This window comes from Hordeum vulgare, chromosome 1H, assembly GCF_904849725.1.
Source record: "Hordeum vulgare subsp. vulgare chromosome 1H, MorexV3_pseudomolecules_assembly, whole genome shotgun sequence".
Classification (NCBI taxonomy): domain Eukaryota; kingdom Viridiplantae; phylum Streptophyta; class Magnoliopsida; order Poales; family Poaceae; genus Hordeum; species Hordeum vulgare.
The window spans coordinates 91703305-91720714 of NC_058518.1; positions in this window are offsets into that span (position 1 = coordinate 91703305).

The following is a 17410-nucleotide window of genomic DNA, read 5'->3' on the forward strand; positions in this document are numbered from 1 at the left end:
TCACTATGGGTGAGCCACTCTTCAGCATATCTTCACAAGTCCATTGCCACCATAATGGACGGCAAGCTTCAAGCATGCTATCTTCGTGCTGATCCATTTGAACTTGCACACCGCAATCTTGATGACGATCACAACTTGACGTCATACTCCATGGGTTGTATGAGATCTTCCCTTTGACGCAGGCCCATGGAAACACACCTAACCCCCACATAGAACTCTCACGAAGACCATGGGTTAGTACACAAACACGTAATGGACAATGCTTACCATACCATGGGATCACTTGATCCCTCTCGGTACATCTTGTACGCTTTGTGTGTTGATCATCTTGATTTACTCTTTGTGTGAGATCTTGATCAACCATGTGTCTCTATGACCATTCTTTGGATAATACCTTGAATACCATCTTGGTCATCATATAAACTCTTTGAACCCAACAGATGGACTTCAAGAAGTGCCTATGGACAAATCCATACCATGGGATCACTTGATCCCTCTCGGTACATCTTGTACGCTTTGTGTGTTGATCATCTTGATTTACTCTTTGTCTGAGATCTTGATCAACCATGTGTCTCTATGACCATTCTTTGGATAATACCTTGAATACCATCTTGGTCATCATATAAACTCCTTGAACCCAACAGATGGACTTCAAGAAGTGCTTATAGACAAATCCTATAAATGTAACTTAAGGCAACCATTAGTCCATAGGAATTGTCATCAAGTACCAAAACCACATATGGAGATATATGCCCCAACATTACTCGCACCAATTAAGACTAATCACACCATCATCTCTCATATGTGGATATGCACTAAATAACTAGAACTAAATGTCTACTAAATGTCTATCTCCTTGATTGATGTATATAGACACACTTTAAGGTGTAGATTTACTCATATTATTTCGTATGTAGTCCCCTAGTGGAATATCTAAAAAATAATATATTTACGAACAGAGGGAGTGATATCTTAGAGCAACTCTAGCAGACCCCGCATAATGCCGGCCCGCAAAACGCGTTTACAGTTCGCGCAAAATCCCTTTTGCGAGCCGGCGCGGCCTAGGATGGATGCAAACCCCCAAACGGACCCATATAAAAGTATATTCACCGAATATGCTTTCATACGGGTCGGCTTTTACGGGGTGTGTTTGGACACGGCCGTGTCGTCCCGAAAACAGAAAACGCTCAATTCTCGCATTTGACATAAGTTCTCACAAATAAGTTCAAATTCAAACAAACATAACACAGTTTTACGCCGAAATAAAAGCCAAGTTCAGTACGACAAACACAAAAGAGGGTCTTGCATCATCTTGGTCAATCTTCACTCCTTGCCATATCATGCCATGTTCAAGATCTATCTCCTTGCCATATCATGCCACCACATGGAGCAGAGTCTTCCATCCTCCTCTTCAAGATCGCTCTCCTTGCCATATCATGCCATGTTTTGGTGAGGTCGTCCATGTCATCGCGGTTCATTGACATGATCTTGTTCTCTTCGGCAAGCAAGAAAGATTCTTTGTCGATCAACTTCCACTTCTCGCATGTTTGGAGCAACTCCCAACAATGCTCTAGTTTGAAGAATTTGCCTTCCGAAGCTTCCATGTCTTTGTATCTATGTTGGGCAATCTTGTCCTACACAATGTGAACAAAGTGATGTAATCAATTCTCATGATGCAAATATGATTACACACAACTTGAACAAAGGCAAAACAAACTCACATAGTCGGACTTCATGGTGCCACTTGAAAGTGCATTGCGTACTTGCTCCAAGCAAGCTGTCCAACGGCTGCACATAGGCTTGATATTCTCCCAACGCCCTTCAAGCGACCGAAATGTGCGTGGAGTCGTATTGGGATACTTTGCCATAATGCGGAAGCATTGATTTTCGATCCTTTGCCAATATCTTTTGGCGGTTTGAAATGTACCCGTGCATACATCAAGAGACACCGCACTCCATGCTTGGATCAAAGCTCGATCTTTCAAGATCGTGTAGTTCTTCGATCTTTGGCTATATTGAACAATTGACAAGTCACGAGCTATCGCAACAAATGGTGAAAACGAAAAGAAATGACCAAAGACGCATACCTTTCGGCCATTTCGTCGAACACCTCGCTTGCGGGGTGAGCCACACCGTTGAACGGCATCGCCGGGGCATCTCTTTACGGTATGGAGTGAGAGGATGAATGAGGAGCCTGAATCCTCTTCCTCTTAACGCTCGCGGCCTTGGTGACCTTCTCCGTCACCGGCCGAGATCGCACAACAACCTTAGTGCTCGGAGCGCGAGCCTTCGCGGAGGGGGCTGTCGAATTTCCGCCCGGCACGAGCCGGGAAAGGCACAGCGCTAGCTTGAGCGACGGCGGGGCCAACATGGCCGGCGACGAGATCCGGGGAAGGAGCGTGCGCGACCTCGACAGTGACGGGGGGGGGGGGGGGGCAGCAAGGAGGCATCCATGGCGGCGAGGGACAGCCACGGAGGATGCATCGGAGCGTGCGGTGGCAAGGCAATGGTGGCGGCGGGTGGGGGAAGCGGGAAAGGCCGTGCGAAAATGTCCCTCCCGCCAAATCTTGCTGCGGATAGAGGCTGAGCTCGGGTCGGCCTCCCAGCCCGTGAAACTAGAGGTGGGGGAGGGGGGATTTTTGCCGCGTCCCGTAAAAATATTTGCGGACCGGGGAGGGATGCGGGGTCTGATCGAGCAGGTTTTTTCGCCCCGACCCGCACTTTGGCGGTTATTTTGCGGGTCAGGGCGGGATGAGGGGTCTGCTAGAGTTGCTCTTAGACGGGCTCTCATGGGAATCAGTTGTGTCAAATTCTTAGTACATATATGTTGGAAATATGCCCTAGAGGCAATAATAAATTAGTTATTATTATATTTCTTTGTTCATGATAATCGTTTATTATCCATGCTATAATTGTATTGATTGGAAACACAATACTTGTGTGGATACATAGACAAAACACTGTCCCTAGTAAGCCTCTAGTTGATTAGCTCGTTGATCAAACATGGTCAAGGTTTCCTGACCATAGGCAAGTGTTGTCACTTGATAATGGGATCACATCATTAGGAGAATCATGTGATGGACTAGACCCAAACTAATGAACGTAGCATGTTGATCGTGTCATTTTGTTGCTACTCTGCGTGTCAGGTATTTATTCCTATGACCATGAGATCATATAACTCACTGACACCAGAGGAATGCCTTGTGTGTATCAAACATCACAACGTAACTGGGTGACTATAAAGATGCTCTACACGTATCTCCGAAGGTGTCCGTTGAGTTAGTATGGATCAAGACTAGGATTTGTCATTCCATGTGACGGAGAGGTATCTCGGGGCCCACTCGGAAATACAACATCACACACAAGCCTTGCAAGCAATGTGACTTAGTGTAAAGTCACGGGATCTTGTATTACGGAACGAGTAAAGAGACTTGCCGGTAAACGAAATTGAAATAGGTATGCGGATACTGACGATCGAATCTCGGGCAAGTAACATACCGAAGGACAAAGCGAATGACATACGGGATTATATGAATCCTTGCATTGAGGTTCCAACGATAAGATCTTCGTAGAATATGTAGGATCCAATATGGGCATCCAGGTCCCGCTATTGGATATTGACCGAGGAGTCCCTCGGGTCATGTCTACATAGTTCTCGAACCCGCAAGGTCTGCACACTTAAGGTCCGGCGTTGTTTTATGCGTATTTGAGTTATATGGTTGGTTACCGAATGTTGTTCGGAGTCCCCGATGAGATCATGGACGTCACGAGGGTTTCCGGAATGGTCCGGAGACGAAGATTGATATATAGGATGACCTCATTTGATTACCTGAAAGTTTTCGGCATTACCGGGAATGTACCAGGAGTTACGAATGGGTTTCAGATGTTCACCGGGGAGGGGGGGACAACCCACCTAGGGGAAGCCCATAGACCTTAGGGGTGCCGCACCAGCCGTTAGTGGGCTGGTGGGCAAGCCCAAGAGGGCCCTTGCGCAGGAGAGAAGAAAATCAAAGAGAAAAAAAGGGGAAGTGGGAAAATAGAGAAGGACTCTACCTTCCAATCCTAGTTGGACTAGGATTGGAGGAGGAATCCTCCTCCCCCCACTTCGGCCGACCCCTTGGGGCTCCTTGAGCCTCAAGGCAAGGTCCCTCCCCTCCCTCCTATATATACTGACGTATTAGGACTGATTTGAGACAACTTCTGTCACGGCAGCCCGACCACATACCTCCACGGTTTTTCCTCTAGATCGTATTTCTACGGAGCTCGGGCGGAGCCCTGTTGAGATAGATCACCACCAACCTCCGGAGCGTCGTCACGCTGCTGGAGAACTCATCTATCTCTCCGTCTCTCTTGCTGGATCAAGAAGGCCGAGATCATCGTCGAGTTGTACGTGTGCTGAACGCGGAGGTGTCGTCTGTTCGGCACTAGATCGGAACGGACCGTGAGATGGATCGCAAGACGGTTCGTGCAACGGACCGCGAGATGGTTCGTGGGACGGATTCCGGGACGGATCGTGGGACGGATCGCGGGACGGTTCGTGGGACGGTTCGAGGGACGTGAGGACGTTCCACTACATCAACCGCGTTTCTTAACGCTTCTGCTGTGCGATCTACAAGGGTACGTAGATTGGAAATCTCCTCTCGTAGATGAACATCACCATGATAGGTCTTCGTGCGCGTAGGAAATTTTTTGTTTCCCTTGCGACGTTCCCCAACAGTGCCATCATGAGCTAGGTTCATGCGTAGATGTTATCTCGAGTAGAACACAAAAGTTTTTGTGGGCGGTGATGTGCGATTTGCTGCCCTCCTTAGTCTTTTCTTGATTCCGCGGTATTGTTGGATCGAAGCGGCTCGGATCTACATTACTCGTACGCTTACGAGAGACTGGTTTCATCGCTACGAGCAACCCCGTTGCTCAAAGATGACTGGCGAGTGTCGGTTTCTCCAACTTTAGTTGAATCGGATTTGACCGAGGATGTCCTAGGAGAGAGGTTAAATAGCAATTCATGCATCTCCGTTGTGGTGTTTGCGTAAGTAAGATGCGATCCTACTAGATACCCATGGCAACCACGTAAACACATGCAACAACAATTAGAGGACGTCTAACTTGTCTTTGCAGGGTATGCTTGTGATTTGATATGGCCAACGACGTGATGTGATATATTGGATGTATGAGATGATCATGTTGTAATAGTTAATATCGACTTGCACGTCGATGGTACGGCAACCGGCAGGAGCCATAGGGTTGTCTTTAAACTAACGTTTGTGCTTGCAGATGCGTTTACTATATTGCTAGAACATAGCTTTAGTAGTAATAGCATGAGTAGCACGACAACCCCGATGGCGACACGTTGATGGAGATCATGGTGTGGCGCTAGTGACAAGAAGATCGTGCCGGTGCTTTGGTGATGGAGATCAAGAAGCACATGATGATGGCCATATCATGTCACTTATGAATTGCATGTGATGTTAATCCTTTATGCACTTTATTATGCTTAGAACGACGGTAGCATTATGAGGTGATCTCTCACTAAAATTTCAAGCTCAAATTGTGTTCTCCCCGACTGTGCACCGTTGCGACAGTTCGTCGTTTCGAGACACCACGTGATGATAGGGTGTGATAGACTCAACGTTCACATACAACGGGTGCAAAACAGTTGCACACGCGGAACACTCGGGTTAAACTTGACGAGCCTAGCATGTGCAGACATGGGCTCGGAACACATGAGACCGAAAGGTTGAGCATGAATCGTATAGTTGATATGATTAGCATAGAGATGCTTACCACTGAATCTATTCTCGACTCACGTGATGATCGGACTTGAGATAGTGGATTTGGATCATGTACCACTCAAATGACTAGAGAGATGTACTTTTTGAGTGGGAGTTCTTAAGTAATATGATTAATTGAACTAATTGTCATGAACATAGTCTAATGGTCTTTGCGAATTGATATGAAGCTTGCGCTATAGCTCTACTGTTTTATATGTTGCTAGAGAAAATTTAGTTGAAAGTTGATAGTAGCAAACTTTGCGGACTGAGTCTGTAAAACTGAGGGTTGTCCTCATTGCTGCGCAGAAGGCTTATGTCCTTAATGCACCACTCGGTGTGCTGCACCTCGAGCGTCGTCTGTGGATGTTGTGAACATCCGACATACACGTTTCTGATGACTACGCGATAGTTCAATGCAAAATACTTAATGGCTTAGAAGCAAGGCGCCGAAGACGTTTTGAAACGTCACGGAACATAAGAGATGTTCTAAAGAGATGAAATTGTGATTTCATGCTTGTGCCCTTGTTAAGAGGTATGAGACCTCCGACAAGATTCTTTGTCCACGAAGTAAAGGAGAAAAGCTCAATCATTGAGCGTGTGCTCAGATTGTCTGAGTACGACAATCACTTGAATCAAGTGGGAGTTAATCTTCCAGATGAGATAGTGATGGTTCTCCAAAGTCACTGCCACCAAGCTGTGAGAGCTTCGTGATGAACTATAACATATCAAGGATATATACAATGATCCTTGAGCGATTCACAATGTTTGACACTGCGAAAGTAGAAATCAAAAAGGAGCATCAATAGTTGATAGTTAGTAAAACCACTAAGTTTCAAGAAAAGGCAAGGCCTAGAAGGGATACTTCGTGAAACGGCAAAACATTTGCTGCACTAATGAAGAGACCCAAGATTAAACCCAAACCCGAGACTAAGTGCTTCTGTTATGAAGGGAACGATCATTGAGGTGGAGCTACCCTAGATGCTTGGTGGATAAGAAGGCTGGCAAAGTCGAAAGAAGTATATTTGATATACATGATGTTGATGTGTACTTTACTAGTACTCCTAGTAGCGCGAGGGTATTGGATACCGGTTCGGTTGCTAAGTGATTAGTAAAACAAAATGAAAGCTACGGAATAAACGGAGACTAGCTAAAGGCGAGGTGACGATACGTGTTGGAAGTGTTTCCAAGGTTGATATGATCAAACGTCGCACGCTCCCTCTACCATCGGGATTGGTGTTGAACCTAAATAATTGTTATTTGGTGCTTGCGTTAAGCATGAACATGATTGGATTGTGTTTATTGCAATACGATTATTCATTTAAAGAGAATAATGGTTACTCTATTTGCTTGAATAATCACCTTCAATGGTTTATTGAATCTCGATCGTAGTGTTACACATGTTCATGATATTGGTGCCAAAAGATACAAGGTAATGATGATAGTACCACTTACTTGTGGCACTGCCGCTTGACTCGTGTTGGTATAAATTGCATGAAGAGGCTCCATGCTGATGGATCTTTATACTCACTTGATTTTGAATCACTGGTGACATGCAAATCATACCACATGAGCAAGGACTTGTTTTCATTGAGATGAAACAAGATAGTAACTTGTTGGAAGTAATACATTTTGATGTATGCAGTCCAATGGGTGCTAAGGCACGCAGTGGATATCATTATGTTCTTACTTCAATGACGATTTGAGTAGATACACGAGTATTTACTTAATAAATCACAAGTCTGAAATATTGAAAAAGTTCAATTCTGTTTCAGAGTGAAGTTCGTCATAACAAGAGGATACACTGTCTACGATATGATCATAGAGATGAATATCTGAGTTGCAAGTTTTGGTACACAGATAAGACAATGTGGAAGTTGTTTCGCAATTCATGCCACCAAGAACACCATGGTGTGATGGTGTGTCCGAACGGCATAGCCGCGACCTATTTGATATGGTGCATACTATGATGTCTCTTATCGAATTACCACTATCATTTATGGGTTATGCATTAGAGACAACCGCATTCACTTTAAATAGGGCACCGCGTAATTGCGTTGAGATGACACAGTATAGACTGAGGTTTAGAGAAATCTAAGCTGTCGTTTCTTGAAAGTTTGGGGCTGCGACACTTATGTGAAAAAGTTTCAGTCTGATAAGCTCGAACCCAAAACAGATAAATGCATCTTCATAGGATATCCAAAACAGTTGGGTACATCTGCTATCTCAGATCTGGAAGCAAAGTGTTTGTTTCTAGAAACGGTTCCTTTCTCGAGGAAAGGTTTCTCTCGAAAGAATTGAGTGGGAGGGTGATAGAACTTGATGAGGTTATTGAACCATCACTTCAGCTAATGTGTAGCTGGGCGCAGGAAGTTGTTCCTGTGGCGCCTACACCAATTGAAGTGGAAGCTGATGATAGTGATCATTGAGCATCAGATCAAGTTACTACAGAACTCGTAGGTCGACAAGGTTGCGTATTACTACAGAGTGGTAAGGTAACCCTGTCTTGGAGGTCATGTTGTTGAACAACAATGAACCTACGAGTTATGGAGAAGCAATGGTGGGCCCGGATTCCGACAAATGGCTGGAGGCCATAAAATCCGAGAGAGTATCCATGTATAAAACAAAGTGTAGACTTTGGAAGAACTGCTTGATGGTAGTAAGACTATTAAGTAAAGATGGATCTTTAAAAGGAAGACAGACGATGATGGTGATAAGTCACTATTAAGAAAAAGCTCGACTTGTCGCAAAGATGTTTTTGACAAGATCAAATAGTTGACTATGATGAGACTTTCTCACTCGTAGTGATGCTAAAATACTGTTAGAATTATCTTAGTAGTTGCTGCATTATTTATGAAATATTGCACATGGGAAGTCAAAACATTGTTTCCTCGACGGTTTCCTTGAGGAAAGATTGTATGTGATACAATCAGAATGTTTTGTCGATCCTAAGGATACTAACAAGTATGCAAGCTCGGGCGATCCTTCAATGGACTGGTGCAGGCATCTCGGAGTTGGAATGTACACTTTGATGAGATGATCAAAGATTTTGGGTTTGTACAAGGTTTATGAGAAACTTGTATTTCAAAAAAGGTGAGTGGGAGCACTGTAGAATTTCTGATAAGTATATGTGGTTGACATATTGTGGATCAGAAGTAATGTAGAATTTCTGTAAAGCATAAAAGGTTGTTTGAAAGGAGTTTTTCAAAGGAATACCTGGAATACGCTACTTGAACGTTGAGCATCAAGATCTATGGATATAGATCGAAACGCTTAATAGAAGTTTCAACAAGATGCATGCCTTGACAAGTTTTTGAAGGAGTTCAAAATATATCAGCAAAGAAGGAGTTCTTGACTGTGTTGTAAGGTGTGAATTTGAGTAGGACCCAAAACCCGACCATGGCAGAATAAAGAGAATAGGCGAAGGTCGTCTTCTATACCTTAGCCGTAGACTCTAAAGTATGTCATGCTGAGTACCGCACCTGATGTGTGCCTTGCAGCAAGTCTGTTAAGAGGTACAGAGAGTGATCCAAGATTGAATCACTAATCAGCGGTCAAAGTTATCCTTAGTAAATAAATGAACTAAGGAATTTTTCTCGATTATGGAGGTGGTTAAAGAGTTCGTCGTAAAGGGTTACATCGATGCAAGCTTTGACACTAATCCGAATAACTATGAGTAGTGAAACGGATTCGTATAGTGGAGTAGATATTTGGAGTATTTTCGAATAGCACGTAATAGCAGCATCTATAAGATGACATAAAGATTTGTAAAGAACACACGGATCTGAAAGTTTTGGAACCATTGACTAAAACCTCTCTCACGAGCAAGACGTGATCAAACCCCAGAACTATATGGGTGTTGGATTCGTTGAAATCACATGGTGATGTAAACTAGATTATTGACTCTAGTGCAAGTGGGAGACTATTGGAAATATGCCCTAGAGGCAATAATAAATTAGTTATTATTATATTTCTTTGTTTATGATAATCGTTTATTATCCATGCTATAATTGTATTGATTGGAAACACAATACTTGTGTGGATACATAGAAAAAACACTGTCCCTAGTAAGCCTCTAGTTGACTAGCTCGTTGATCAAAGATGGTCAAGGTTTCCTGACCATAGGCAAGTGTTGTCACTTGATAACGGCATCACATCATTAGGAGAATCATGTGATAGACTAGACCCAAACTAATGAACGTAGCATGTTGATCGTGTCATTTTGTTGCTACTGTTTTTCTGCGTGGCAAGTATTTATTCCTATGACCATGAGATCAAATAACTCACTGACACCGGAGGAATGCTTTGTGTGTATCAAACGTCGCAACGTAACTGGGTGACTATAAAGATGCTCTACACGTATCTCCGAAGGTGTTCGTTGAGTTAGTATGGATCGAGACTGGGATTTGTCACTCCGTGTGACGGAGAGGTATCTCGGGGCCCACTCGGTAATACAACAACACACACAAGCCTTGCAAGCAATGTGACTTAGTGTAAAGTCACGGGATCTTGTATTACGGAACGAGTAAAGAGACTTGCCGGTAAACGAGATTGAAATAGGTATGCGGATACTGACTATCGAATCTCGGGCAAGTAACATACCGAAGGACAAAGGGAATGACATACGGGATTATATGAATCCTTGGCACTGAGGTTCCAATGATAAGATCTTCATAGAATATGTAGGATCCAATATGGGCATCCAGGTCCCGCTATTGGATATTGACCGAGGAGTCCCTCGGGTCATGTCTACATAGTTCTCGAACCCGCAGGGTTTGCACACTTAAGGTTCGGCGTTGTTTTATGCGTATTTGAGTTATATGGTTGGTTACCGAATGTTGTTCGGAGTCCCGGATGAGATCACGGACGTCACGAGGGTTTCCGAAATGGTCCGGAGACGAAGATTGATATATAGGATGACCTCATTTGATTACCTGAAAGTTTTCGGCATTACCGGGAATGTACCGGGAGTGACGAATGGGTTCCGGATGTTCATCGGGGGGGGGGGGGGGGGGGGACAGCCCACCTGGGGGAAGCCCATAGGCCTTAGGGGTGCCGCACCAGCCCTTAGTGGGCTGGTGGGCAAGCCCAAGAGGGCCCTTGCGCAGGAGAGAAGAAAATCAAAGAGAAAAAAAGGTGAAGTGGAAAAATAGAGAAGGACCCCACCTTCCAATCCTAGTTGGACTAGGATTGGTGGAGGAATCCTCCTCCCCCCACTTCGGCCGACCCCTTGGGGCTCCTTGAGCCTCAAGGCAAGGTCCTTCCCCTCCATCCTATATATACTGAGGTATTAGGGCTGATTTGAGACAACTTTTGCGACGGCAGGCCGACCACATACCTTCACGGTTTTTCCTCTAGATCGTATTTCTGCGGAGCTCGGGCGGAGCCCTGCTGAGATAGATCACCACCAACCTCCGGAGCACTGTCATGCTGCCGGATAACTCATCTACCTCTCCGTCTCTCTTGTTGGATCAAGAAGGCCGAGATCATCGTCGAGCTGTACATGTGCTGAACGCGGAGATGTCGTGTGTTCGGCACTAGATCGAAACGAATCGTGAGATGGATCGCAAGACGGTTCGTGCAACGGATCGCGAGATGGTTCGTGGGACGGATTGCGGGACGGATGGTGTGACGGATCGCGGGACGGTTCGTGGGACGGTTCGCGGGGCGGATCGAGGGACGTGAGGACGTTTCACTACATCAACCGTGTTTCTTAACGCTTCTGCTGTGCGATCTACAAGGATACGTAGATTGGAAATCTCCTCTCGTAGATGAACATCACCATGATAGGTCTTTATGTGCGTAGGAAATTTTTTATTTCCCTTGCGACGTTCCCCAACAATATATTTCAATGAGCAAACTATTCTAATTCAGAAAGGATTGGGCATGGAACTACAACCAAAAATAGCTCTTGCTTCGGTTTATTTTGTTGCCAAAGACCGGAAACCAATCTTATTTGCTGAAAACACAATATACATACTTGCCTAACTGTTGGGTGCTTCCGTCGTTTCCTTCACCATGACCACCTCCAGTCATTTGTTCTAGGACCAATTGCCTTTTTTTGTGTGTGTGATAAATCCAAGTATAATAAATGAATGTATATATCTATCAAAATGCGTGCATGCATAGGAAACAATTCAACAATACAAACTCCTCAATTTTCTAATCCATGTGGCCATCTACATCTCATACAATCTCCTCAATTTTCCTTACCATCAGCAACTACTCGTTTTATTCCATTGCAAAAAAAAAACTCGCTTTATTGCCCTGTGGTTCACCCACATCAACATGATCAACATGTTTTTTAGGTCTAGTTACTTTACAATTCCCTTTCGACACTCGAGACTGTTTTATTTCAGTCCGCATAAATTTGGACATGCTGACTTCAGGAGTCTCGTGGCTTTAGGATGACAGACTGTATCAATATATGCATTCCATGCACCTATGAACTTGTACCCCAACCAGCAGTAGATCAATACAAAAGATGAGAACCTACTCCCTTCGTCTCAGAATAAGTATTTCAATTTGTATTAGCTTTAATACAAAATTGTACTAAGTTTGAGACAATCATTTTGGAACGAAGGGAGTATATCAGTAGTAAAATAACACGTTAGACCGACGAATGAAGCGTGGAAAAAACATTGCCAAAGTCATATACACCTATTTAAAAGCACCGCCAAAGCTGTCAGTCAGCATGCACTTAACTCAAAGGGTGCTTGGATACGTTTTAGTCTCATGACTAAAAGTAATGAGACTAAAACTTGCTAGCCTCATCCATGCTTGGATCCAAGTATTAAATAGACTAAAATTAAGTTAATGAGCATTTATTATCCTTCAAACCCTCCAATCCGGAACTTGCATGCGGAGTTAAATGAGGAGAGAGAGGACTAATGCACATTTTAGTAGGGGTACCCCTGACTAAAAGATTTTAGCTTCAAAACTAGTTTTAGCCTCTTTTTAGTCAGGGGTGCTTGGAACTTTAGCCTCTTAAAGAGACTAGTTTTAGTCAGACTAGTTTTAGTCTCTTGGATCCAAGCACCCTCTCAGCGCGCCAGTGCGGAGGAGTACTATATGCCCCATCTTGACTGTTTTGCGCATCATCGGGTCGATCGATGTCGACCAGAAGCTGTTGGCTTACACGTTAATAATTTGTAGTACTACCTCCGTCACAGCTTATAAGATACGCGCGTATATCTAGATCGTCAATTTAACTTATATAAATTATATTATTTAATATAAAAATTATATCATTAAAAAATAGAACTCCATCTCAAATCGTCAAAACTATATCAGTTGAAAGAGTGGCTGGCATGTGATGTGGGTTCATATCAGATGTGACCTCGGGAGAGATAGAAGTCTGCCAAAACCAACCAGTCACAAGACAGTGTCGTCCTCCTGGTAGTTTAATTAAGCGTTTGAAAATATACTTCCTCCATCTCAGTTTATAAATTCGGCACGTGCATTTAAGTTGTTAATTTAACCAACCTAATGATAAACATATATTACAAAAATTATATCATTAAATTTTTTAGATGTTCTATTTTCTAATGATATAAATTTTATATTAAATAATAAAATTTTATATAAATTAAATTGACGACCTAAGTACACGTGCGTGTTTTATAAACTGTGACGAAGGTAGTATTATGTAGAAGCCGCCCTGCCCTCCTGCCTGAAATGCTTGTGCCCATTACAAGGTCACTGATAAACAACAACGGTTGAAGCGCATATCAAAGGCTTCAGGTGCTGTTCTATTCCCTCTTTTCGATTTAAAAGGTTTATCCGAAAGTTTTCATATTTTTATTATATTACGGTCACTTTGAGTTCGATCGATTTACTCCCGTTGTCACAGTTTAGAAGACATGTACGTATACCTAAGTTGTCAATTTAACTTATATAAAATATATTGTTTAACATAAAAATTATATCATTAGAAAATAGAACATCTAAAGTTTCTAATGATATATTTTTTATAATATATGGCTCTCATTAAGTTGGTTAAATTGACGGCCTAGGTACATGTGCCGGACTTGTAAACTGAGATGGAGGGAGTAAAGATTTTTGAGTCGCACATCACTTTTAGTGAGAATGAAGGAATTAATGATCATGCATGCATCTTATTCTATACATGTACTTTCTCCGTCACGTTTTAGAATGCGTGATCGGAAATTCTCTAAAACCTAGGTGGTTATTGATTGAATGTGAGATGAACTAAAAAATAACATTCACACCGTACATGCATACGCCTTCCGTCCACAAATAAGTGTACATATAGATTTGTACTTAGTCAAACTTTTTAAATTTTGACCAACTTTACAAAAAATAGTAGCAACAAATATGGCATGAAAATGATATATTTGAAAACTTCATGTAAAGACAAATATACTGATAGATACTTATTTGATGTCATAAATGTAACACTTTTCTTAATAAAATTAGTCAAAGTTTAACTAGTTCGACTGATACAAAAGGAAAAAGTACACTTATTAACGGACGGAGGGAGTGTACAAGTAGTACAACGATGTACTAATTATATGCTATGAGTAAATACATTGCGCTCTAAACTTGTCTGTTGTAAAAATGCACGTGAATTTAAACATGTCTTTTAATCTGTGACGGAGGAAGTATCATTTAAGTCCAGTCAAAGGGAGGGCACTTATTGTTTGGAAGGTTGAATAGGTGGTGTATATTTCATTGAACAGTTTTGTATCCATAAAACTCATGCCATCCATTCACAATCTACCTTTACTAGTTGGCTGCCCGTGCGTTGCCACGGAATCTCTATTATTAAAAACTATACATATAGATTGATTACCTGCATTTTCTGTTTTATAATGAATGTCTATACTGAGGTTAATGTGTATGCGATGTTACCGATGTATGACTATCTCAGAACAAATTCTTCTTTTCCCTTTGCTTTGCTTTATTTTTATTGTGTGTTCATCATAAAATGACCCATGTTGTATGATATGGAAAGACATGTATGACCATGATACTTCGAATACACAAAATCCACTATTTCTCATAGCACCACGCATAAAAATACACCATTAATTGATCAAGAAATATACAGTATCATGTAATCATATTTGAAAAGGGGATTAACAAAGTACCCCAGGCACATCTTTCCTTTGAATGAAAACCAAGATTTTGACAGTGTTATGTTTGCATCAAATACATTGTAAAACTTTAAAAAACTTCACCAATCCAAAGAAAAAAATATAAATCTGAAAAAAAATCTCATTGACAACAAGACAAAGTTGTGTTGCCTTTAAAGAATCACATAGCACCTTGGATTTTAGCAATCAGTAATTTAGCAGAGTTGACACCTTGCGTCAGCAGATAGGGCACATATCTCCCCCAGCTTGAGACAGCTCGAAAAACACCATGTGGGCGTGGATCATGGGCACCGATTTCGTCACTCTCTCGAGCAGCTCAAAGGAAACAAGGCACTTCCTGCCCATTGACCTCCGTGACGAACTACTACATATGTTGTCCATGTCATCACCATCGTGCATCTTAAACTGGTTTAAACACATAGTTTTAAAATGCAGTCAAATAAACCAAGTGATTTATTGGTTCCTAGTTTAAACACATAGATATGCAATGCGCTAGTCTCAGATAGTTTAATTGTCTCGTGAAAAGAAGATATATAAAAAGGATACTCTAATTTACAATGATGCCTTTAAGATCCGCAATAATGCCATTTACAAAATTTACAATAATTCTTTTAAGTGGTTTTCATGATAGCTAATTCACATTTGGGTTACCATGGCACATTATGTTTCTGCTGTCAATGCATCTTGATAGCTTGTTTCTTATATTTTATTTTATTTAAATTCTTCTTCTATTCATTTATTTTTTTGTTTCATTTCTTACCGACTACTTGCCAGCTTCTGCATATACTGAATTTCGTTTGCTGTGCTAATAGCAGGTTGACCAACTCTGTAAATAAAATTGCAATGTCATGACAGCAGAGGCCCACTTAGATGGGGATTATGCCTTGTCCTGCTAAGTTTGTTTAACTCACTAAGTAGCTTTGGCTTATCAGTTGATGCAAATGCTAATGCTATCTCATGCATTGGCCTGCAATATTCAAAACATAGAGATAACTAATCAACTACACAGAAAAATATAAAAGCACCAATTTATTCCTCCAAACAAATTCACAATATCGTTCAAGGACAATAAGGAAGTGATCTAAAGCAAATATCTTATACTCCCTCCGTCCCGTAATATAAGAGCGTTTTTAACACTATACTAATACAAAAAACGCTCTTATATTATGGGACAGAGGGAGTATAAATTTAGGAACAGATTTGCAACTAAACACTAATTATTTAGATTGTGGGGGTGTGTTTCTACTTCTACAACTGCAAAGCGGCACCAAATACCACTTCCTATGGTTTGGCAAATAAAAGCCCGTAAGCATGTTATAATATGGCTAACCTCTGTAAACGGAATAGCAACATTGTGAAACAGAATCATATTACCACACCTTCATATTACTGTAAGAAATATTGTAATAAAAAAGCAAGGAACCACCTTAACTGAAAAAGAAATTATATACCTGGAGACGAGATGAACGTTGTTATCATCGTCGTTATTGGTGCTACCGACATCACGCAGACTTACTGTTAACCGATGTAAGTCGGATACACCATCGAGCCTAATATAACCGATGGCCAGAACCCCAAGATTTCCAGCACTGCAAGGTTTCTCTAGGTAAACCCCAACAGCCCGTGCGCCGCCGAACTTGCCCGCGCGCGCGCCGGATCCAGACGCCGGGCCCGCCTCACCACCGCCGCGGCAGCGCTCACCGCGTGCGAGCCCGCCGAGGCACCCGTCGCTGCTGCGCTTGAGGCCGCCTTCCCCGAGGCCCCCTCCGAGCAGGACCCCGCCATCATGCTCAACACGGCCACCGGCAACCCGGCTACCACCGTGCTCGCGCTGCGCTGGTTCCTGGAGAACGCGGAGGTCCGCAACAAGGTCATCCTATACAACGTCGTGCTCAAGGTGTTTGCGCAAGCGACAGCGCTGGAGCAAAACGGAGGCGCTCTGGGACGCAATGCTGCGGGACGACGTGCAACCGGACAACACCACCTTCTCCACCGTCATCAGCTGCGCTTCTTCCATGACAAATTTGTTGTCCTCGCTCTCACCAGACAACTTGGTTAAGGGTGCCGTAGCCTTCTTTGTCGTGCCTCTTTTGCTTGGTTCGTTCCGCCTTTTCTTTCCTTTCTGTTCTTTTGTAGTCTCGGATTCCGCGGCTGCGCAAACATGTACAACATTGATGTACACATAAACAACATTGTAAAAGGCCTGGTTAAACATTTGTAAGAGATAGGTATGTCATGTGCACAAACACAAGATTGTACATAAGAATTACCACTACGCTTTGGAGGGGAGTCACCAATAGTATAAGAAGCCATGCGATCTTTTAGGTTGAGTGCTTAGTCGTCATCATGTCTCACCGGTGCACTTGACATACCTATGTAAACAGGACATGGAGTAACTAAAAGTAGTTGTGATTCAAAAGTATGGCACATTTGGTTTCACCCAGAATGCTGTATAACGGGTTCCGCCATGAATTTGGATATTTTTTAGTTAATATAGCTTTTTGCCCTGTAACATAAACAAAT